We start from the raw sequence: 23,259 nt of genomic DNA, 5'->3' as shown, positions 1-23,259 counted from the left end.
TTTTGTATTTGCAGTTTTATAGGAAACAATTTTAATTTTTCCATTTCATGTATCCTTTCTCAACTGCCCATTAAAAGCCATTCTATTAAGCTTCATTCAATTTTCAATTATAAATCTCACTCTTCAAAACTTTTCCTGCAAAGTCCATCATTTCTCATGTTGTTGCAGTTTCTACAGACACTCATCAATATTTAAAAGCTGTTATATTATGAATTTTGCCCGCCTGATCTTTCCAACTTAGATATCACATCTGGTCCATTTCTAGTTATAAGTGCATTTGACTCTTCTGACTTTTCAACAGTCTGGGTAAAAAGAAATCTTGCATTAGTTTCATAAAAACAGCTTTCCTTTGTTTTTTTCCCCCTCAATAATACCTACAAATTACATAATCATTTCTTTCTTTTTTTTTCAATATATGAAGTTTATTGTCAAATTGGTTTCCATACAACACCCAGTGCTCATCCCAAAAGGTGCCCTCCTCGATACCCATCACCCATCCTCCCCTCCCTCCCACCCTCCATCAACCCTCAGTTTGTTCTCAGTTTTTAAGAGTCTCTTAAGCTTTGGCTCTTTCCCACTCTAACCTCTTTTTTTTTTTCCTTCCCCTCCCCCATGGTCTTCTGTTAAGTTTCTCAGGATCCACATAAGAGTGAAACCATATGGTATCTGCCTTTCTCTGTATGGCTTATTTCACTTAGCATCACACTCTCCAGTTCATCCACATTGCTACAAAGGGCCATATTTCATTCTTTCTCATTGCCACGTAGTATTCCATTGTGTATATAAACCACAATTTCTTTATCCATTCATCAGTCGATGGACATTTAGGCTCTTTCCATAATTTGGCTATTGTTGAGAGTGCTGCTATAAACATTGGGATCCAAGTGCCCCTATGCATCAGTACTCCTGTATCCCTTGGGTAAATTCCTAGCAGTGCTATTGTGGGTAATAGGGTAGGTCTATTTTTAATTTTTTGAGGAACCTCCACACTGTTTTCCAGAGTGGCTGCACCAGTTTGCATACCCACCAACAGTGCAAGAGGGTTCCCGTTTCTCCACATCCTCTCCAGCATCTATAGTCTCCTGATTTGTTCATTTTGGCCACTCTGACTGGCGTGAGGTGATATCTGAGTGTGGTTTTGATTTGTATTTCCCTGATGAGGAGCGACGTTGAGCATCATTTCATGTGCCTGTTGGCCATCCGGATGTCTTCTTTAGAGAAGTGTCTATTCATGTTTTCTGCCCATTTCTTCACTGGGTTATTTGTTTTTCGGGTGTGGAGTTTGGTGAGCTCTTTATAGATTTTGGATACTAGCCCTTTGTCTGATATGTCATTTGCAAATATCTTTTCCCATTCCGTTGGTTGCCTTTTAGTTTTGTTGGTTGTTTCCTTTGCTGTGCAGAAGCTTTTTATTTTCATAAGGTCCCAGTAGTTCATTTTTGCCTTTAATTCCCTTGCCTTTGGGGATGTGTCAAGTAAGAAATTGCTACGGCTGAAGGTCAGAGAGGTCTTTTTCTGCTTTCTCCTCTAGGGTTTTGATGGTTTCTTGTCTCACATTCAGGTCCTTTATCCATTTTGAGTTTATTTTTGTGAATGGTGTGAGAAAGTGGTCTAGTTTCAACCTTCTGCATGTTGCTGTCCAGTTCTCCCAGCACCATTTGTTAAAGAGACTGTCTTTCTTCCATTGGATATTCTTTCCTGCTTTGTCAAAGATGAGTTGGCCATACGTTTGTGGGTCTAGTTCTGGGGTTTCTATTCTATTCCATTGGTCTATGTGTCTGTTTTTGTGCCAATACCATGCTGTCTTGATGATGACAGCTTTGTAGTAGAGGCTAAAGTCTGGGATTGTGATGTCTCCTGCTTTGGTCTTCTTCTTCAAAATTTCTTTGGCTATTCAGGGCCTTTTGTGGTTCCATATGAATTTTAGGATTGCTTGTTCTAGCTTTGAGAAGAATGCTGGTGCAATTTTGATTGGGATTGCATTGAATGTGTAGATAGCTTTGGGTAGTATTGACATTTTGACAATATTTATTCTTCCAATCCATGAGCAGGGAATGTCTTTCCATTTCTTTATATCTTCTTCAATTTCCTTCATAAGCTTTCTATAGTTTTCAGCATACAGATCTTTTACATCTTTGGTTAGATTTATTCCTAGGTATTTTATGCTTTTGGTGCAATTGTGAATGGGATCAGTTTCTTTATTTGTCTTTCTGTTGCTTCATTATTAGTGTATAAGAATGCGATTTCTGTACATTGATTTTGTATCCTGCGACTTTGCTGAACTCATGTATCAGTTCTAGCAGACTTTTGGTGGAGTCTATCGGATTTTCCATGTATAATATCATGTCATCTGCAAAAAGTGAAAGCTTGACTTCATCTTTGCCAATTTTGATGCCTTTGATTTCCTTTTGTTGTCTGATTGCTGATGCTAGAACTTCCAACACTATGTTAAACAAGGGCGGTGAGAGTGGACATCCCTGTCGTGTTCCTGATCTCAGGGAAAAAGCTCTCAGTTTTTCCCCATTGAGGATGATGTTAGCTGTGGGCTTTTCATAAATGGCTTTTATGATGTTTTTTAAGTATGTTCCTTCTATCCCGACTTTCTGGAGGGTTTTTATTAAGAAAGTTGCTGAATTTTGTCAAAGGCCTTTTCTGCATCGATTGACAGGATCATGTGGTTCTTATCTTTTCTTTTATTAATGTGATGTATCACATTGATTGATTTGCGAATGTTGAACCAGCCCTGCATCCCAGGAATGAATCCCACTTGATCATGGTGAATAATAATTCTTTTTATATGCTGTTGCATTCGATTTGCTAGTATCTTATTGAGAATTTTTGCATCCATATTCATCAGGGATATTGGCCTGTAGTTCTCTTTTTTTATTGGGTCTCTGTCTGGTTTAGGAATCAAAGTAATACTGGCTTCATAAAATGAGTCTGGAAGTTTTCCTTCCCTTTCTGTTTTTTTGGAATAGCTTGAGAAGGATAGGTATTATCTCTGCTTTAAACGTCTGGTAGAACTCCCCTGGGAAGACATCAGGTCCTGGATTCTTATTTGTTGGGAGATTTTGGATGACTGATTCAATTTCTTCGCTGGCTATGGGTCTGTTCAAACTTTCTATTTCCTCCTGATTGAGTTTTGGAAGCGTGTGGGTGTTGAGGAATTTGTCCATTTCTTCCAGGTTGTCCAGTTTGTTGGCATATAATTTTTCATAGTATTCTCTGATAATTGCTTGTATCTCTGAGGGATTGGTTGTAATAATTCCATTTTCATTTTGATTTTATCTATTTGGGTCATCTCCCTTTTCTTTTTGAGAAGCCTGGCTAGAGGTTTATCAATTTTGTTTATTTTTTCAAAAAACCAACTCTTGGTTTCGTTGATCTGCTCTACAGTTTTTTTAGATTCTATATTGTTTATTTCTGCTCTGATCTTTATTATTTCTCTTCTTCTGCTGGGTTTAGGCTGTCTTTACTGTTCTGCTTCTATTTCTTTAGTTGTGCTATTAGATTTTGTATTTGGGATTTTTCTTGTTTCTTGAGATAGGCCTGGATTGCAATGCATTTTCCTCTCAGGACTGCCTTCGCTGCGTCCCAAAGTATTTGGATTGTTGTATTTTCATTTTCATTTGTTTCCATATATTTTTTAATTTCTTCTCTAATTGCCTGGTTGACCATTCATTCATTAGTAGGGTGTTCTTTAACCTCCATGTTTTTGGAGGTTTTCCAGACTTTTTCCTGTGTTAATTTCAAGCTTCATAGCATTGTGGTCTGAAAGTATGCATGGTATGATTTCAATTCTTGTATGCTCATGAAGGGCTGTTTTGTGACCCAGTATGTGATCTATCTTGGAGAATGTCCCATGTGCACTCGAGGAGAAAGTATATTCTGTTGCTTTGGGATGCAGAGTTCTAAATGTATCTGTCAAGTCCATCTGATCCAATGTATCATTCAGTGCCCTTGTTTCTTTATTGACTGTGTGTCTAGATGATCAATCCATTTCTGTAAGTGGAGTGTTAAAGTCCCCTGCAATTACCACATTCTTATCAATAAGGTTGCTTATGTTTGTGAGTAATTGTTTTATATATTTGGGGGATCCCAAACAATTGTTTTTGAGTAATTGTTTTATATATTTGGGGGCTCCTGTACTCGGCGCATAGATATTTATAATTGTTAGCTCTTCCTGATGGATAGACCCTGTGATTATTATATAATGCCCTTCTTCATCTCTTGTTACAGCCTTTAATTTAAAGTCTAGTTTGTCTGATATAAGTGTGGCTACTCCAGCTTTCTTTTGACTTCCAGTGGCATGATAAATAGTTCTCCATCCCCTCACTCTCAATCTGAAGGTGTCCTCAGGTCTAAAATGAATCTCTTGTAGACAGCAAATAGATGGGTCTTGTTTTTTTATCCATTCTGATACCCTATGTCTTTTGGTTGGAGCATTTAGTCCATTTACATTCAGTGTTATGATAGAAAGATGTGGGTATAGAGTCATTTTGATGTCCGTAGGTTTCATGCTTGTAGTGATGTCTCTGGTACTTTGTCTCACAGGATCGCCCTTAGGATCTCTTGTAGGGCTGGTTTAGTGGTGACGATTTCCTTCAGTTTTTGTTTGTTTGGGAAGAGCTTTATCTCTCCTTCTATTCTAAATGACAGACTTGCTGGATAAAGGATTCTCGGCTGCATATTTTTCCTGTTCATCACATTGAAGATCTCCTGCCATTCCTTTCTGGCCTTCCAAGTTTCAGTAGAGAGATTGGTCACTAGTCTAATAGGTCTCCCTTTTTATGTTAGAGCATGTTTATCTCTAGCTGCTTTCAGAATTTTCTCTTTATCCTTGTATTTTGCCAGTTTCACTATGATATGTTGTGCAGAAGATCGATTCAAGTTACATCTGAAGGGAGTTCTCTGTGCCTCTTGGATTTCAATGCCTTTTCCTTCCCCAGATCCAGGAAGTTCTCAGCTATTATTTCTTCAAGTACACTTTCAGCACCTTTCCCTCTCTCTTCCTCCTTGGAATACCAATTATGCATATATTATTTCTCTTTAGTGCATCACTTAATTCTCTGATTTTCCCCTCATACTCCTGGATTTTTTTATCTCTTTTTCTCAGCTTCTTCTTTTTCCATAATTTTATCTTGTAGTTCACCTATTTTCTCCTCTGCCTCTTCAATCCGAGCCGTAGTTTTCTCCATTTTATTTTGCAGCTCATTGATAGCCTTTTTTAGCTCCTCCTGGCTGTTCCTTAGTCCCTTGATCTCTGTAGCAAGAGATTCTCTGCTGTCCTTTATACTGTTTTCAAGCCCAGAGATTAATTTTATGACTATTATTCTAAATTCACATTTTCTCTTACATTGTTTAAATCATTTTTGATCAGTTCATCAGCTGTTGTTATTTCCTGGACGTTTTTCTGAGGGGAATTCTTCTGTTTCATCATTTTGGATAGTCCCTGGAGTGGTGTGGGACTGCGGGGCACTTCCCTGTGCTGTCTTGAATAACTTGTGTTGGTGGGCGGGGCGACAGTCAGACCTGATGTCTGCCCCTGGCCCACCGCTGGGGCCACAGTCAGACTGGCGTGTGCCTTCTCTTCCCCTCTCCTAGGGGCGGGATTCACTGTGGGGTGGCATGGCCCGTCTGGGCTACTTGCACACTGCCAGGCTTGTGGTGCTGGGGATCTGGCGTATTAGCTGGGGTGGGTAGGCAAGGTGGGGATCTGGCGTATTAGCTGGGGTGGGTAGGCAAGGTGCACAGGGGCGGGAGGGGCAGGCTCAGCTTGCTTTTCCTTCTGAGATCCGCTTCGGAAGGGGCCCTGCGGCACCGGGAGGGAGTCAGACCCGTTGGAGGGATGGATCCGCAGAAGCACAGCGTTGGGTGTTTGCGCGGTGCAAGCAAGTTCCCTGGCAGGAACTGGTTCCCTTTGGGATTTGGCTGGGGGATGGGCGAGGGAGATGGCGCTGGCAAGCGCCTTTGTTCCCCGCCATTCTGAGCTCTGTCGTCAGGGGCTCAACAACTCTCCCTCCCGTTGTCCTCCAGCCCTCCCATTCTTGGAAGAGAGCTGTTAGCTTATAACCTTCCAGATGTCAAGTCTCGCTTGCTGTGGGAACAGTCAGGCCCCTCTGCTTTTGCAAGCCAGACTTGGGGCTTCTGCTTGGCCGGAGGGCCGCCCTTCCCCCCCCCCCCCCCCCCCCCCCCCCCCCCGGCTCCCTCCCGCCAGTCCTTGGAGCTTGCACAGCCTCTCCACCCTTCCTACCCTCTTCTGTGGGCCTCTCGTCTGTGTTTGGCTCTGGAGACTCCGTCTTGCTAGTCTTCTGGAGGTTTTCTGGGTTATTCAGGCAGGTGTAGGTGGAATCTAAGTGATCAGCAGGATGCGCGGTGAGCCCAGCATCCTCCTACACCGCCATCTTCCCAGGCCATAATCATTTCTTATGGACTTTTCATGAGGAAACACTTTTTAGAGTTCTGGGTGATATTTGATAGCATATATAATAACAATCTGGAAATTAATCTTGTTAAATTTAGAATGTTGTTCACATTAATACCTCATTTTTATCTTTTGGTGGTAATGGTGATTGTGAGTTTTGTTTTTTTTTTTTTAAATATACTGTGTAAGCTACATTAATCTGAACAGCAATCTTATTTTTTTCTGAAAGGTTTTAAAATAGTTACTAATATATGTCCATTGTAGTAAAAGCAAGAAACAGAGAAAAATAAAAGTAAGAAATTATTTTCCTTCCAGATAAATAATAGTTATTAAAATTTTGTAGTATTATCTTCCAAAATTTTATGGACATAGATAAATATTTTTTGTTGGAAAATTAGATCATATTGTGAAGAGCAGTCTTATTTAATTTAGAAATCTGTCACTATTTGTATTTGTAGCATAGGTGTTCTTTAAATTTCTAAGGTGGAATGACATTAAATGAGTCAGTGAGGAATTTGATTAGGAAAGAAGTAGATGGTGTTAATATGAGGTTAGAATCTATGACAACTCCATTATGCTTCAAGGTGTCAAAAAAGAGGGCTCTCTATTTACTGGTGTCTTTGCTTTTGATGTAATCTAAAGTGAAACAGAATATCTAGAAAAGGTGAGATATATAGAGAAGATGGACTGTGTGCCCGTATGTCTGACTATGCAGGTTTGAGCTAAATCCTTTGAAGGTAGCATATAGGGAAGTCTATAGTGGTAGTAATATCACAGGAGAAGGTATTGGGGCAATGGATAGAGTTAACATATTTATTCTGTCTTAATAGGTCTTTTAGGCTTTATTTAAAAGGACATGCTCACTAACTTCTATTCAGTGTAAACAATCCTATACATTAGTCTTATTAATACTGGAATTTCTTAGTTCTGAAGAGCACTTTGTTCACACACAGCATTCATTATGGCAGTCTAATTAGTTTTTATCATTTTCTTGGATTCTACTGATTAAGGAAATTATCACAAAGCTTCATAAGGATGAAGATTCTATTTTTTGCCATTAAAGATATAGAGAATGGAGGAAATGAACATGGTCAAGCATATCTCATGTCTGTAAATCCTTTTTCTGTAGTAACATAAATAATCATATACATTTTTATTTTCATAGTTGTCATCTGATACATATTATATCATTTGAGTAAATTTATGGTGATGCCATTTATGAATTCTCTTCAAAAATTTTAATTCCAATATAGTTAACATTCAGTCCTATATTAGTTTCAGGCATACAATGTAGTGATTCAGAAATTTCATACATCACCCAGTGCTCATCACAAGGGTACTCTTTAATCTCCATCACCTATTTCAACGATTCCCCCTATCCACCTTCCCTCTGGTAACTAATAGTTGTGTATAGTTAAGAGTCTGCTTCTTGATTTGTCTCTCTCTCTCTTTTTTCCCTTTGTGCATGTGTTTTCTTAAATTCCACATATGAGTGAATTCATATGATATTATCTTTCTATGACTTATTTTACTTAGCAAAATACTTGTTTAGCTCCATCCATGTCATTGCAAATAGCAAGATTTCATTCTTTTTTATGACTAACATTCCATTGTATGTATATATACCACATCTTCTTTATCCATTTATCTATTGATAGACACTTAGGCTGCTTCCATAATTTGGCTGTTGTAAATAACAGCTACAATAAACATAGGGGTGCATGTATCCCTTTGTGGGTATTATTTTTAAAATTTATTTATTTTTTTTAGAAAAAGAACACAAGTAGAGGAGGGTCAGAGACAGGAAGAGAGAGAATTCCAAGCAGGCTCGGCTGACAGTGCAGAGCCCAACACAGGGCTCGAACTCACAAACCATGAGACCATGACCTGAGCTGAACTAAAGAGTCAGACACTTGACTGACTGAGACACCCAGTGGCCCCTGCATATATCCCTTTGAATTAGCATTTTTGTATTCTTTGTGTAAATACCCAGTAGTGTTATGGCTGAATTGTAGGGTACTTTTAACTTTTTCAGGAACCTCCATATTGTTTTCCACAGTGGGTACACCAGTTTGCATTCTCATCAACAGTACAAGAGGGTTTCTTTTTCTCCACATCCTTGTCAACATCTGTTGTTTGTTGTGTTTTGGATTTTAGTCATTCTGACCCATGTGAGGTGATATCTCGTAGTTTTGATTTACATTTCCCTGATGATGAGTGATGTTGAGCATCTTTACATATGCCTGTTGGCCATCTGGATCTTGGCCATCTTCTTTGGAGAAATGTTTGTTCATTTCTTCTGCCATTTTTTAAATTGATTGTTTGGGTTCTTTTTTTTTCCTTTGGGGTCACTTATTAATTCCTAAAAACTATACAAGAAGTATTATCCTCTTACCAGATTTAGCCAGTTCTTTTACTAAATAAGAGTGGAGCTAACATGAGGCAAAATCCAATTTTTTAAATCAGCTCTACGTGATTTTACACAGTCGTGGTTAGATATCTCATGACAGCTTTCTAGATAATCCTAGGGTAGTGACCGACTGAAATGAATTTAATTTCCACATGACATTTACCTTCTAATTGTTTAACAGTTCATTAGTAATATTCCTTACAAATGGCAGGATTTCTAGAAGAAGGTGCATAACTCAATGTAGATTAGCTACCACAATGTTTCAGCTAAAATGTTTCTGAAATATATGGAAACTGAGGAAATATTTGAAGACATTCAGCATAAGAAAGTATCAATAAGTAACAAATGCATCAAATTAATAGTGAAAATGGAAAATTGTTTAGAGGAAAATGCATTTGTTGAAATATAGAATAAACCATTCTTTTTCCTGTCCGTTCTTTAAAGTCTTTGAGTTTACACGCACTTCTGAGCCTCTGTCCTTAGTACAACCTGAGTACCTTATAGTTGTCAACTCGGGGCATATTTCATATCCCCAAACCTTGCCTTGAATAAAGTAGGTGTGGATCCTTCAGTTGAGATGACTAGTTTTTGTGATCTTGAAAGATGTCTGGAAGAAGAAGGAGTCCTCAAGGTCAGGATTGGGTCTGGAAAATTTCTTATGCTTCTATGGTCTTTAAACTTGTATACAAGATAGATAAGACTTACTTCAGAATATATCATTAATAGATGTTGTTTATTGGGCACACCGTATGCATTTACTTCTACAAATAACATGGTGAAGAAAAGATTTTATAGAAGAGGAGACTGACGCTCAGAGTGGTTAAGTATTCTCTAAATGGTTTCACAGCTAGAAAGTAGCAGGATTGGGATCAAATCCAGATTGAACTGAGTTCAAAGCATGTGTGTATTTTCATGTAAGTTGTATATATAAAGTGAGGAGGTATGTAAATTGGAACAGCAAATGCTCAAGAGGGAGGTAATAATGCATATTATCAAAATAAAGCAGGCTTCCTCTTTGGAGACTAGAATGACCTGAGTGTGTGTGCAGCACCAAAGGTATTGTTAAATAAAAGCATGAGTTTGTGTGAAGAAGATCCTTAGAGACCGGCACATCTGCCAAGCAGGCCGTGGTTCATGAGTCAATGCCTACTCTATGCTGAGGCAGAGAGAGATACCATAATGTGACAGTCTGACACCCAGATTGTTTAATTCTAGAAAATTTGGCCCAGTTTGTCTAGTTCACCCTAATACTTCCTAACTCACTTCTGTAAAGTGACTTTAGACTTGACAGATAATGCAGACACCAATGCTTTGAAGATGTCGCTGAAAAACTCTTTTCGCAGTTTTTCCATCCAACAAAAGGTTTATTATTCTAATCTTACAATTGCACAATAGAATATCTTCTGCATAGATGGATAGAACTGTTTAGACATAGACAAGCTATTTTTTTAATGTGAGACAGAAACTAAGATAGTTCCAAAAAAGAAGTTGACTCATGGGTTCACCTTCCGGTAATCGCACGGTCAGCATCTAGCTCTGCCAGGCAGACTGAGAGTGCAATTCATCTTGTTGATGCTAGTCCTGCCTTGAAACTTCTGCTTGTGCTTTGAGATGAGCCTTATTGGTCAGATAGCAATTCGGTTAAATGAATTCAATTTGTTTCTTACTCTACAGGCCATACCTAATTTCATTCTCAACAGAGAGGGAATTCTGGTAGGGGTAGTTTTGTAGCTTCACCAAAATGTCTGGCAGGAGAAATTTTCATCCCTAGACTGAGGACGAAGGTCAAAAGGACAATGGTCAGTTATGTTCAGAAGAGATTAATGACTATGCGCTTGCTTTTGTGCAGAACAAATTCTGTCACTGAGTGCATAGCAAGATAAGAGGGTAAGCAGGGCCTCTGTCCTCTTGTGGATATCTGGAATAAGAATTCCTACATTATGCGTAGTCTTTAATAAAGAGTGATTTGCAAGTCAGTCACTCAAATTCCCCTCAAGTATTGATTGATTAACTTAGAACCCACCTACCCAGAATACTTGTAGGTTTAGTTTTATTCCAAATAATAAAAGTTTGAAACCACAAGAATAAATTGCTTTCTTAATGCAACAGAATTTTTAGGGGTACAGGCATTTATATATATATATATATATATATATATATATATATATATATATATAAAATCACTCATGACTGATGTCTTCCAATACTGAAAAGTTTCTTGGAATCTCTAGACCATAATTTCTCTGTTTATTTTCCCATTTCACTTTGATTTGGGGTCTTAATATGTCAGGGATCAAACTGGATTTAGTTGAATTTTTACTTTGGTAGAAAGATTCCTGTAGAAATATCAAATAGATACGTGAATTTTGATTGTGCATTTTTTTCCTAAATATTTATCACACCTCTGCCTTAGATTCCCAAACTGGGTACATATGAGCCCTGATACACTGCAATAAATTCACAGGAGTGCCTCAGCATATTTTAGATTCTTGAAGGAAACAACAATACTCAACGTCTCTTGGATACTGCATGAGCTGCTGAAACAATGAAGTTCACAGTTTCAACTTTAGCTTGTAGTCATTTTATTAATTTTTTTTTTCAACTTTTTTTTAAATTTATTTTTGGGACAGAGAGAGACAGAGCATGAACGGAGGAGGGGCAGAGAGAGAGGGAGACACAGAATCGGAAACAGGCTCCAGGCTCTGAGCCATCAGCCCAGAGCCTGACGTGGGGCTCGAACTCACGGACCACGAGATCATGACCTGGCTGAAGTCTGACGCTTAACCGACTGTGCCACCCAGGCGCCCCAGCTTGTAGTCATTTTAAATAATTATGTCGTGTATTGATAAACAAGTGGTTCCTATGATAAAAAATAAGCACCTTGGGGAAAATCACTGTGGGGCAGTGTCGGAGGAGGTCATTGAGAAATCCTGACTACTGGTTGAGCCATGAGCTGGACCCAGGCGCTTGGAGGCTCCTCATCCCATCCCCTGTCCTTGAAACGTACATTCCATCCACCATTCCCATACTAGGAGCTGTTTTAAGATAGGAGCCCTGAGAGAGAGAGTGAAGTGTTATTGAGACCATCTGGGCAGTATACATGACTAAATTCAGTTAAGGTCTCTACATAAAATGTGAAGATACTGGTGGGCGGCCACAGATATCCACTTGTCTTGTGGCTGTTCAAGACAAGCCTCCTTAAATTCCCTTGCTTATTAGACTTGTCACCTACCCACCCGGAGTGGCCTCTTTCTTTGGTCTTGCCTTGCCCTCCATGCAAGAGGGCCAATTTGTGAACCAACAAGCCACAAATGAGGGTGGCAGAGTGTGATCTGACTTCCAAGTTTGAGCAACTACATAATTGCCCATGAAAAGTACACCACACATTGGTAAGTGTGGCAGTACTATTTTTTAAATTTTGAGTTAGGTGTATTCATTTTTCAAATGTCTACTGAGTTGTTAGAACATAAATGTTTGTTGTCATCTGGACCTAACCTAAATAAATGGAATGGTTAGATACTTCTTTGGGTCTAGTGGTGCCATAAAATTCCTGAAACAGGAAAAGAGCTCAAGCAAGTTTGGGATCCTTTGATCTATACCAAAAATATGGTGATAGATTGGGATCAAAATATCTTATGGAGGAAAGATAGTTTGGAGTCTTGGTTTCTTATTAACCTTTTAAGCATCATTGTTTTCTTGTGAGATTAGAAAATTCATCTTAGGGCACCCAGGTGGCTCAGGTGGTTAAGTGTCTGACTTTGGCTCAGGTCATGATCTCGTGGTTCATGAATTCGAGCCCCGCATTGGACTCTGTGCTGACAGCTCCAAGCCAGGAGCCTGCTTCGGATCCTGTGTGTGTGTGTCTCTCTCTCTGCCCCTCCCTTGCCTGTGCATTGTCTCTCTCTCTCTCTCTCTCTCTCTCTCTCTCTCTCTCTCTCAAAAATAAACATTGAAAAAATTCATCTTAATATTCTTATCAAAGACTGAATTGGGAAATTAAACTCTACTTGTCTTTAAATGTTATTTAACTGATGGGGAGTGAAACAATGTCAGGCATGTAATAAATGTTCAAAATATTTGTGGAATGAATTAACAAAAGTGTATGAATTATGTCTAATCACAAAATAATTGTTTCAAATTACCAGGCTGTTTTCAGTTCCCATTAGATTAGCTTTTATAATCAGAATATGCCAAAGAATTTAAGTATTATCCAAATATCTGAGTTCAAACAAACAACCCACCCCCTAAGTCACTAGCACATAGTTTTGATGGTCAACAAACAAGTACTTTGTATATGTCGTCACCTAATGCCAAAAGAAGTGGTATCTTGTGTCTGTGGAAAACTGTTCATTGCATCTGCTTCTGTCCAAGAGGGAAAAACATCAAAATATACATTAAAAATAAAAAGTATTGCACACAAGGGATCAAAATGCAAACTAGCCAGAGAGATGCAAATTAAACGGGAAAAGCTTTCTCCTCAGAATCTGTTGTTCTCCACCCAAAAGTATGCCCCATTAATAATTTTTGGTTGGTTTGGACTCTAAGATGGCCCCCCCCCCAGCGATCTCCACCTCCTGGAAGTCCTTCTGTACTCTCCACCTATTGAATGTGCGCAGCATCTGTGACTAGCTTCTGAACAACACAATATGGCATACTTTTGTGAGACTTAAGATGGAAACTTCTGTCTTGCTTGCAGACTCAATAGATTTTCTCCCTTGCTGGCTTTGATGAAGTAAGCTGTTGTACGGAGAGTCTCGTGTGGAAGGAATTAAGGGTGACTATCGCCAACAGTCAACGAGGAGCTGGGTCCTGGCAACAGCCATATGAACTTGGAAACAGATCCTACCCCAGTGAGCTTCAGGTAAGATTGCAGCCTTGACTGACAAGCTGATTGTAGCTTTGTAAAAGACATGGAAGCCAAGGACTCGGATAAGCCACGCCAAGATTCCTGACCCACAAAAACTGTGAGTTAATATATGTGTGGTTTAAAACTGCTAAGCTTGTGACAATATTGCTATATAGCAAAACAGAACTAAGATGCGTATTCTTCCAGGAATACTCACAAATCGAATCACGTTATATGGACTCCAGTAATTTGCCTTTATTATTCTTTGAAGAAGGGTGCTTTTTAATGTAAAGTAACAAAAAAGAAGTAAAAGAGAAAGTTCTTAGGAAATATTCTATTTTCCTATTTTTCTTAATATTTTTGGACAGCAATACTATTTAGTAGTGGTATGGGAGAGAATAAGGCTTCACTTTGCTCTCTGATCATACACTGACCTCTAAATCCTCAATCTACGATGTTTCTTGCTAGAAGCATAACTATTCAGTGATTTTCAGCTGGGAGAGATTTCACACAACTCCACACCCTCCCCGACCCATCCAGGGAGAGACATTAGGTAATATCTAGAGATAGTTTTGGTTGTTACAACTGGAAGGAGGGAGGGGGTGTTAATGGTGTCTAGTGGGTAGAGGCCAGGGATGCTGCTAATCATACTACAGTGTGCAGGACACCAACCCCCACCCCCACGAAGAAAGAATTATTTGACTTAACATATCAGTAGTGCTCAGGTTGAGAAACTTTGATCTAAATCTCTCTCTGGTTGTTGAGAGGAAACAGGAGAGCAGATGATACCTAGAGGGGAATGGGAAGGGAGAAGGGCAGCAAGTATGTATAATAAATGGAGAGGCTAGTAGACGGGTGATGTCTGGAGATGAGACACAAAAGGGAAAATGTGTGAAGTAAGGTCCCTGAGGGGGATGAAGGGAGAGAGAGACTCCAGAGCGTAAGTGAAAGCACCGAATTTGCTCAGAAGAAGTGATTTCTCTTCGCAGTGAAGAAGTGTGAGGGAGAACAAGCAGATGCACGTGGGTTTGCATAGCAGAGGCCTCCTCCAGATGGGGAAGGAGGGAGAGGTAGCTGCTGTAGCTCTTTCTTGCCAGCTTCTTTTCCCACTTACTGGACTTAACCATGGTGCCATCTTCTGAGACCTCAGGGGGAAAAGGTGGAGTTGGCACTGTGAATGTTTGAAATCAAATTCCAGTGGGGGAGGGAATCAATGAGGAACCATTCCATTAGCTTTCCTTTGTTTTCTTTTTTCTTTTTTAAAATCCAATTTGGCTTTATATTTTTTTAATTGAAATATATTTGACATATAATATTGTGTGAGTTGAAGATGTCCCACATGTTGATTTGATTCATTTATGCAGTGCAATATGACAGCCATTGTAGCATTAGCTAGTACTTCCATCACCCCATATAATTAGCATCTCTCTTTTTGTAGTGGGAATAATTAAGATCTAATCTCTTGGCAAGTTTGAAGCATATTGATACAATGTTGTTTGTATCCCTATACTGTCCATTAGATCTTCAACTATCTGCTGGTTGCAAGTTAGCCTTTCTTTCTTCCTGTTTCCTTTCTTTCTTTGTTTCTTTTTGAGAGATTGCAAGCTGAGGAAGGGAAGAGAGAGGACAGAGGATATCTGAAGTAGGCTCTGCACTGACAGCAGTGAGCCTGACCAGGGGCTTGAATTTATGAACTGCAAGATCATGACCTAAGCTGAAGTCGGACACTCAATTAACTGAGTCACCCAGGTGTCCCAGCCTTACTTTCTTTATAATCTTTCTGAGTAGCTTCTGGGAGGCCGAGAGGAAGAAATCTGGTCACTCTCATTTACAAGCATCAGGCTAGAAATTCCAGGCTTTCACATTCTATGGTCCCCAGACTGTCTTTCCAGATGTCAGGTAGAGGAGATCAGGGGGTGGGATGGCAGCACTCATGCCTTCTTGCTGCTTGCTTGCCTCCCATGACCAAATTTCTGGAATCATTATCCCGCATGTCTGGCTTTTCTCCAAAACTTAACGTTTCCCATGTGTGATGTGAATTAATCTTGCTGCCTTTCCGGAGCCGCCGAGACTCTTGGTACCTTACCAGAGAACCCATTTTAGACCCAGGTGCATCATTCCTAGTGCCTAGATTTGGGCAAACAGTATCTCCTTCACTAGTGCTTCTGAAAGCGTGGGTATTAAATGTGATGTTGTTTGCAGCCCATGTTGTTGGAGTTTCTGTGAGTGCTTTAATGGCCCATAGAGACAACGGGATGGAACATTTGAAATTGATGTCATACTGAGATGCCCAGGGAAAGGTGGCCCTAAAGGCAACCACCTGCTTCACTTCCTTCTAAGAATGGCTTTAGAATACTTTGCTCCACTGACTTGAGTTTTTCTGAAATGCTCAAAGTGCTCACCTCTATGCACAAGCCCGACCACAAAGGAAGCTTGAATGTTTTATTTGCATCTCTAAATTCCTGCAAAGGTTTTAAAGTTATTTTACCCACTGGTAAATGTAATAAACAGTGATATTCAGATAGTGCATATTTAAGCTTGCCTTTCCTCTCTACGTAAAAGCACATGTTAATGGTCGCTGGATAATTAAAATTAAACCACATTCAATAGATAAACAAATTAAAGCAGAGCAAATTGTGTGCATGCCTCCCTAAGCAGCATACACATTATCAGAAAGGGCAGCTCTAATTATTCAAGGATATAGCAGAGCTATTGAAGGAGCTATTGATTTTTTTTAAGATAAGAAACTGTCTTCAGTATTAATGGGTAGTATTTGTTTACAGGCCAAACTCTTTGTAATACTGTAGGAATTAAAAAGGAAATTGAATCAAACCTACCTAAACTTTACATGCTAATCAGGATTTACCAGCCAATAGATCATGATCTGCCAGTGTAATGTTTAACATTTAATTACAAGGTAATACATGAATTTATTTCCTTTGTAAAACATTACGTTATTTCTAGCCATTCCCAAACATCCATCTCTTCTTCACAGGTAACACCAATAGGTTTGGTATTGACACTTCAGATGGTTTCTAATGAATTTTAAATACATTTACATATATTTACCCATACATGTTTTACAATGTTATATTGTGGATTTTTTTTGTTGACAAATTGTGCTTTGTTGTCTGACATAAATGGGATCATTCTATACATATCTTTTCCTAAAATGCATTTGTCATTCAATAATATGCCTTAGAGATTTTTGATAACAGTACATACAAATCTACCTCAATATCTCTCCGCTTTCATTTCCTTTTCTTCTGAATATATTTGCATCAAAGCAATAAATGCCTTTGATTAAAAAAGGAAAAGGGACAAGGAAGGCAGATAATAAGATGCAACAATCTGCCCCATGAACACCCACTCATCAGAGGCAACCTCTCTGAGCAGTTGCCTATGGTTATTAACTCCCGATGTCTAAATAATCTATGCCCATATCAATAATCAGTTACCAGTTTCAGAAACTATACTGATTTCCTGCTGATGGAATATGATTACCCTTAGGCTATTGCTACCTTCTATCCCCGTCTTTCCCCAATACAGTTCTAGCATTACATTTCGTTTCTCTATTGGTTATCTGTATAATTAAAATACTTAGGCCTTTATTTCTTATCTTATAATTACATATATTACATCTGGATTCCTGACTGTATAATGATGATGCTGTCTCTTCCTTCAGTTTTTTCCTTTCCACTCTTTCACCTTACTTTATAATCCTGTCCTTTACAGTGTTAATTTCAGTTATGTGCTTTGTTTATAAGCTGAATTTAAAAGTTGACAACCAACAGTGTGCCATTTATATTACTGTAACTATGCAAATATACCATGCACCAAGAGTACACTATGATTTTCTTTTTATATAGCGTTCACTTCTTTTTGATAGCATTTTATTTTCTTTCATTATTTGCCTTTTTCATATCCCTAAAAAAACCCCACAAAACTCTTTTCAGTTAAAGGATGTATGGATCTTTCTTCCCAGAGATTTTCTCTCAAGGCCATCCATCCATTCTATTGTTCTAATGGTGACTATCGTTCTCTAGGCTTGTGGACCAGCTTTAACTTGGGACATCTCCTCACTGCTTCTCTGGAATGTTCCTCTCGTTTCTTATTCCCACTTCTTTTTGCTCCAGGATATTCTCAGGGAACATACTAAGAAATGGCATGTAAAGGGTAAATTTTCTGAACATACCTGAAAATAGATATTTTTTTGTACTGTCAAACGTGATTGATCATTTGGTTGCATAAGAATTCAAGTTTTAAAATTATTTCTCCTTAAAATAATGAAGGCATCTAGTATTATTGTAAGCACTCTGAAGGCAATCAGTTTATTATTCCAGTGTCAGTGACAGTGCTTTTTTTTAAAAAGAAAATTAAATTTGAGTCGAAACACAATGTTATATTAGTTTCAAGTATACAACATAATGATTCAACTTCTTTAAATGTTACGCTGTGCTCAACTACAAGTGTAGCTGCCATCAGTCACCATATAACACTATTACAATATCATTGTCTGTATTCCCTGTGTTGTGCATTTTATTCCTGTGACTTCTTCATTCCATAACTGGCAGCCTGTGTCTCCTACTCCCCTTCACCCATTCAGCCCATCAAGCCACCCCCTGCCTTGCTTTTAGCATCTTTATTCTGAGTAATGTAACACGGTACAGATTTTTGCCTGAGTGTGGGTCTTTTTCATTTAGAGTGGGTTTTTAAATTTGGAGTCTCATGACCTTCACCTACAGGAAATTTTCTTGTGTTATTTCTTAGGTATTTTTTCTCTTTCTCTGTTTCCTCTGTTATCTCTGTCTCTTTCTAGATTTCCTTTTAAATTGGAATGTCTGCTGCTTAGGTCATATGAATTAATTCTTCATTCACATATTTTTTTCATTTCTTTGCTTTATATTCTCTTTTTGGGGATATTTCTTTGACTTTATTCCTAAACTTCACATTGTTTTTTCTTTTTTAATTTAATATATTTTCTACACATCAGATTTTTTTGGTTATTCACTGACTTTTTAAAGTAATTTCTTATTGTTTATGGATAAAATATCACATTGAGATTTCTGAGAATAATAATTAGAGGTTTTTAGAATTTTGTTTAATTCTCCTAAATTGTTCTTTCCCTGTGGCATCATTTTTCTTTTCTTTTTAAACCTTTATCTATGTCTTCTCTTTGGAGATTTTCTTCCAATGTTAGGTGATCATAATGTTAAGGTCTCTCTTCATTATTTTAAGATGAGGATATAAAAAGCTGTTTGGGGAACTCTGTGTAAGTGGGCAGCACTTGTCCACTGGAGAGCTCTGCTTTAGAACAGTTGTTCTGAGAACTCTAAATTCTAGAAGGTGCATATCTTTTCTTTGTGGACATTTCATGAGGAGACAGATGACTGGGTGTTCTGTGTGCAGTAAAGTTGGTGGGTTTGCAGGGATGGCTTCAGAGGACCCCTGGCTCAGAAGGGTCCCACCTTTGGTTTAATGTTTTGTGTTTCCTGTCTTGAAATGATTAATAATTTTATCTTTGAAGTTGTGTTTTTTTAAGTCAAGTTCAATGGGGGCAATGATGCATATGTAGAGGCTTATAGCCACAGTTTAAGGGGTCCCACCTCCTCCCCAGGACAGGTTTTCAGAGTCTAAGCAAATGTCCTATGGACCCCTGGCTTTACCCACCTCATCATGGTCTGTTGACCCTTGGGTTGTATGTATGTGCAGTATGCATTGAAGGGGTTAGAAGAAATGGGTGTCTTTCTCTGTTACCTACTACCCCCAGAGAGGTCCTGTGCATAGATGTGGGGAGGATTGGGGTTATAGCTATAGAAGTCCTATAGCTCTGTCATGCCTGCCTGGGCCACTCTGTGGGGGGGGGGGAGGGTGTGGGGTGGGGGGGGACTGACAATTCAGCGAAGTGAGTTGGGGGACTTCTCACCCACATACCACCTAGGAATCTAGCATATCTTAGCATGGACATTACAATTTTGGGGGTCACCAGTTCTTCCTGGACATTTCCTGCCCCTGGATTTAAATTTGTTTGCATTAAGTCTCCCAAATTATGTAGTCAGCTCTGAGTGGAGATAATGAGATAATGCGAAATGGAATCACATGTCATTGTGTGTCTTTAAAACTCACGTATATACCTTTTCTAGGCTCTCCAAACTGGTAACTCTTACCTGCATTACTACTGGAATTTTCCCACACTTTCACCTCAGTTAACATTACTACTAAAAAAAAAATTGCCATTCCTATGCTTGAAAAATTGTCTCCTATTATTTTACATTACCTTGTTTATTAGTGAACTTAACTACCTTTTAATATATTAACCATTCTGTTGGTTAATATTTTGTGTTCAATCCTTTATCTTTTCCTTTGTGGCCTGTGTAGTTGTGTGTGTATATATTTTTATGTATATTTGTATACATAGCTAATATTTACCAGACAGTATTTTAAGTTTACATATATTCATTTCATCGTTGCAATCACCTTACAAAGTAGTTATTTTTAGTATCCTTACTTAACAGATTAAAAAAGTTAGGGTACTGAGAGGCTAAGTAATGAGAATGAGCTGATACAGCTATTGTATCTATTATTATATCTATCTATTAATAGATAGATTATTGTATCTATCTATTATATCCATTGTAAATGTTTTCTCCCTGTTTTTTGTTCGTGTTTTACTCTTATTTATAGTGTCTTCTGTCTCACTTGAAAATTTGAAATTTTGATCTTATAAAATTTATCAAATGTTTTAAATGTCTTTTGGTATTTCATGTGTTGTTTAAAAGGATTTCCAAACGTGAAGTCATGTACATTTACTCTTTGATTTTAAGCATAGCTATAAAATTCTGCTTTTTTATTGAGATATTAAATTTTTCTTAAATTTTTGTGTAAAAATTTTTACTTTTTTAAAAAATGAAGTCATTTGTTTTAATAGATCATAATTTTTGAATAGTCTATTTTTTTACCCATTGATGTAAATGATGTCCATTTCATATTCCAGATTCACATATTTTTTTCTTTTGTTTGGGAGATCTTTTCTTTCTTTTTTAGTTTTGCACTGTGAGTTATTTGCAGCTTAGGATATATTTGGATATCTATTAAATATTTGCCTTTTACTTTTCTTTTTCAAAATTGCCTTGCATATTGTTCATTTGGTTTTCTCTATGAAATTTAATATCAGCTTACCAGTTTTGGTGAAAAGTTCAGTTGTGAATTCTAGGTGAATTGCTTTGAAATTAACATGTTACTTGGGGACTATTAACTTATTTATTTATTTAAATATTTATTTATTTATTTATTTTGAGAGAGGGCACAAGTGGGGGGGCAGAGAGAGAGGGAGAAAGAGAATCCCAAGCAGGATCTGCCCTTGAAGGAAGATTGATGTGGGGCTCAATCTCATGAACCCTGAGATCATGACCTGAGCCGAAGTCAAGAGTAGGATGGTCAACTGACTGAGCCATCCAGGTGCCCTAACATCTTTATTTTTATGAGCATTGTATGTTGCTGTATTTACTCAGGTATTTTTTATTTTATTTATTTATTTTTGAGAGACAGAGAGAGTGGGGGAGGGACAGAGAAAGAGGGAGAGAGAGAATCCCAGGCAGGCTCCATGCTGTCACTGCAGAGCCTGATGTGGGGCTTGAATTCAGGAACCATGAGATCATGACCTGAGCCAAAATTTGGATTTCAATTTGCATTAAGTCTCCCAAATTATGTAGTCAGCCCTGAGTGTAGTCAGTCTAAGAGCTGGATGCTTAACTGACTGAGCTACCCAGGCTCCCCCTACTCAGGTATTTTTTAACATTTGGAAATAAATATAAATAATATAATGTTAAATATGTAACATAAAATAAATATACTAATATAAACAAATTTAAATATTATAACTTTTAAAATGAAGATCATGTATGTATTTGTATAGTGTTACTTTTATCTAGGTATTTCATAGTAGTTGTTATAGTAAGTGGCATTTTTCCTATTATATTTTCTAACTGGTTATGGGTGGTATATAGGAAAACTGGAGTTCTGCTTGCTGACCTTGTATCTGACCACCTTTTTTTTCTGTACTTCAATTAATTTTTAAGCTGATTCCTGTGTTGATAAATTTTCATTGAGTGTTGTTACCCAGGTCTTTCTTTTCAGTGACTTGGTATGATTTCAAAAATAGGCAACAAACGCTTCTGAAATTTACCATCACTAGAATTGCCTTTCGAGGACTTCATAGTCAACATGGCTGCCCTTATGCCCAAATTGACACTTAATGTACTCTACTCAATGGCTAGGTTTGTCATTGTAATGATATGGTAAGAGTAATTCAATTATTAAATTACATTCTGGAATAATTAGTTATCTATCTTGCCAAAGATACTTGGAATAATGCTTTTTCCATGGTTCTTAACAAGTTAGTTGACGAAATGTTTTTACTTACATGTGGCTTACTTGGGCTAAAAAACAGGGCCTAGTTTAGGATAAGGGAGAAAATAAACTTTGAAATAGCTTCAGAAATGTTACATGAAGTTAATTTAGGTCAGCTTCTTTGATTAGTTGGTTGTGGGAATAGAGTTGCCCAATAAAGTACAGGATGCCCAGTTAAATTTGAATATCAGATGAACAACAAATAAGTTTTTAGTATAAGTATGCCCTGTGCAATATTTGGAACATACTTCTACTAAAAGCTTATTTGCTTATATAAATTTAAATTTAACTGGGTATCTTGTATTTTTCTTTGCTTTTCTAGTGACCTTATCTGGGAAGGCATTGTGAGCAGACATGGTGTGCAGACACCAAGAGTATCAGTATGACCATCTGTTCTGATGAAGGAGGGAGCAGAAAAAACAGGATAAAGTCTCATTCAGACAAAAAGGCTTTCAAGATTTTAATTGTATACTTTACTCTGTTCAGGGTTCTAAATGATTAATTTTTCAGGTTCTGTCTTCAACTTAAACCCCTAGGAAAGTGTGTGTGTGTGTGTGTGTGTGTGTGTGTGTGTGTGTGCGCGTGTATACATACATATTCATACATATATATACATACACCTGCCACTTTGGGGTTAAATGTTGGCACTAGTTTCATTATAGTTTTTTTGTATGAATAATTAAAGCAAATGAAAAAACTAAAAATCATAGACCTGAATTTCAATATTACCTCTGTGACTATATAACTAAGTGACTATGGTAGTAATTAATTGGGACTGTTCACAAACATACTGGTTCTCCTTTTTCCAGGTCTGTGATGGGTTAGCACTTCCCAACCCAAAAGACTCATGACTTGGTTTGATTAATAAAAGATGACTGGAAACTTTCAAAGCCAAAGGTCCATTTGTTATGTCTCTACCCCTGCTATAATGATCTTGGAAATGTGTTAAGACAGAATCTTGGATATCCTAAGTCTCTGAATGACTGTGATGAATAGAGGTAACTCTTCAGATCCACACTGAACATGTAGTGTGGGTGAGAAAATTTAAAGCAGCAATATAAAGGCTGTTTGTTATTGCTGCATAACATAGCCCATACTGACAGAAACAAATATTAGACATTGAAATGGGGATTGCTGCATCAAAGCCTATCAGATGTGGCTTTGACCTTT

At 37.9% G+C, this 23,259-nt stretch overlaps 1 long non-coding RNA gene across 1 annotated transcript in view; it reads left to right on the top strand.

The window, feature by feature from the left end:
- Positions 1-22,979, top strand: part of LOC123384459 — a 198,702-nt gene extending 175,723 nt beyond the window's left edge. Inside the window, exons 2-3 of the long non-coding RNA XR_006595560.1 lie at positions 13,531-13,695; positions 22,412-22,979. This is a non-coding gene — a long non-coding RNA (uncharacterized LOC123384459). The remainder of the gene's footprint in view (positions 1-13,530; positions 13,696-22,411) is intronic.
- The last annotated feature ends 280 nt before the right edge of the window (positions 22,980-23,259 follow it).

Source organism: Felis catus, chromosome A3 (genome assembly GCF_018350175.1).
Source record: "Felis catus isolate Fca126 chromosome A3, F.catus_Fca126_mat1.0, whole genome shotgun sequence".
In the NCBI taxonomy this organism is placed as follows: Eukaryota; Metazoa; Chordata; class Mammalia; order Carnivora; family Felidae; genus Felis; species Felis catus.
Note: the sequence above shows the minus strand (reverse complement) of the source record. Positions and strands in the feature narration are given on the sequence as shown.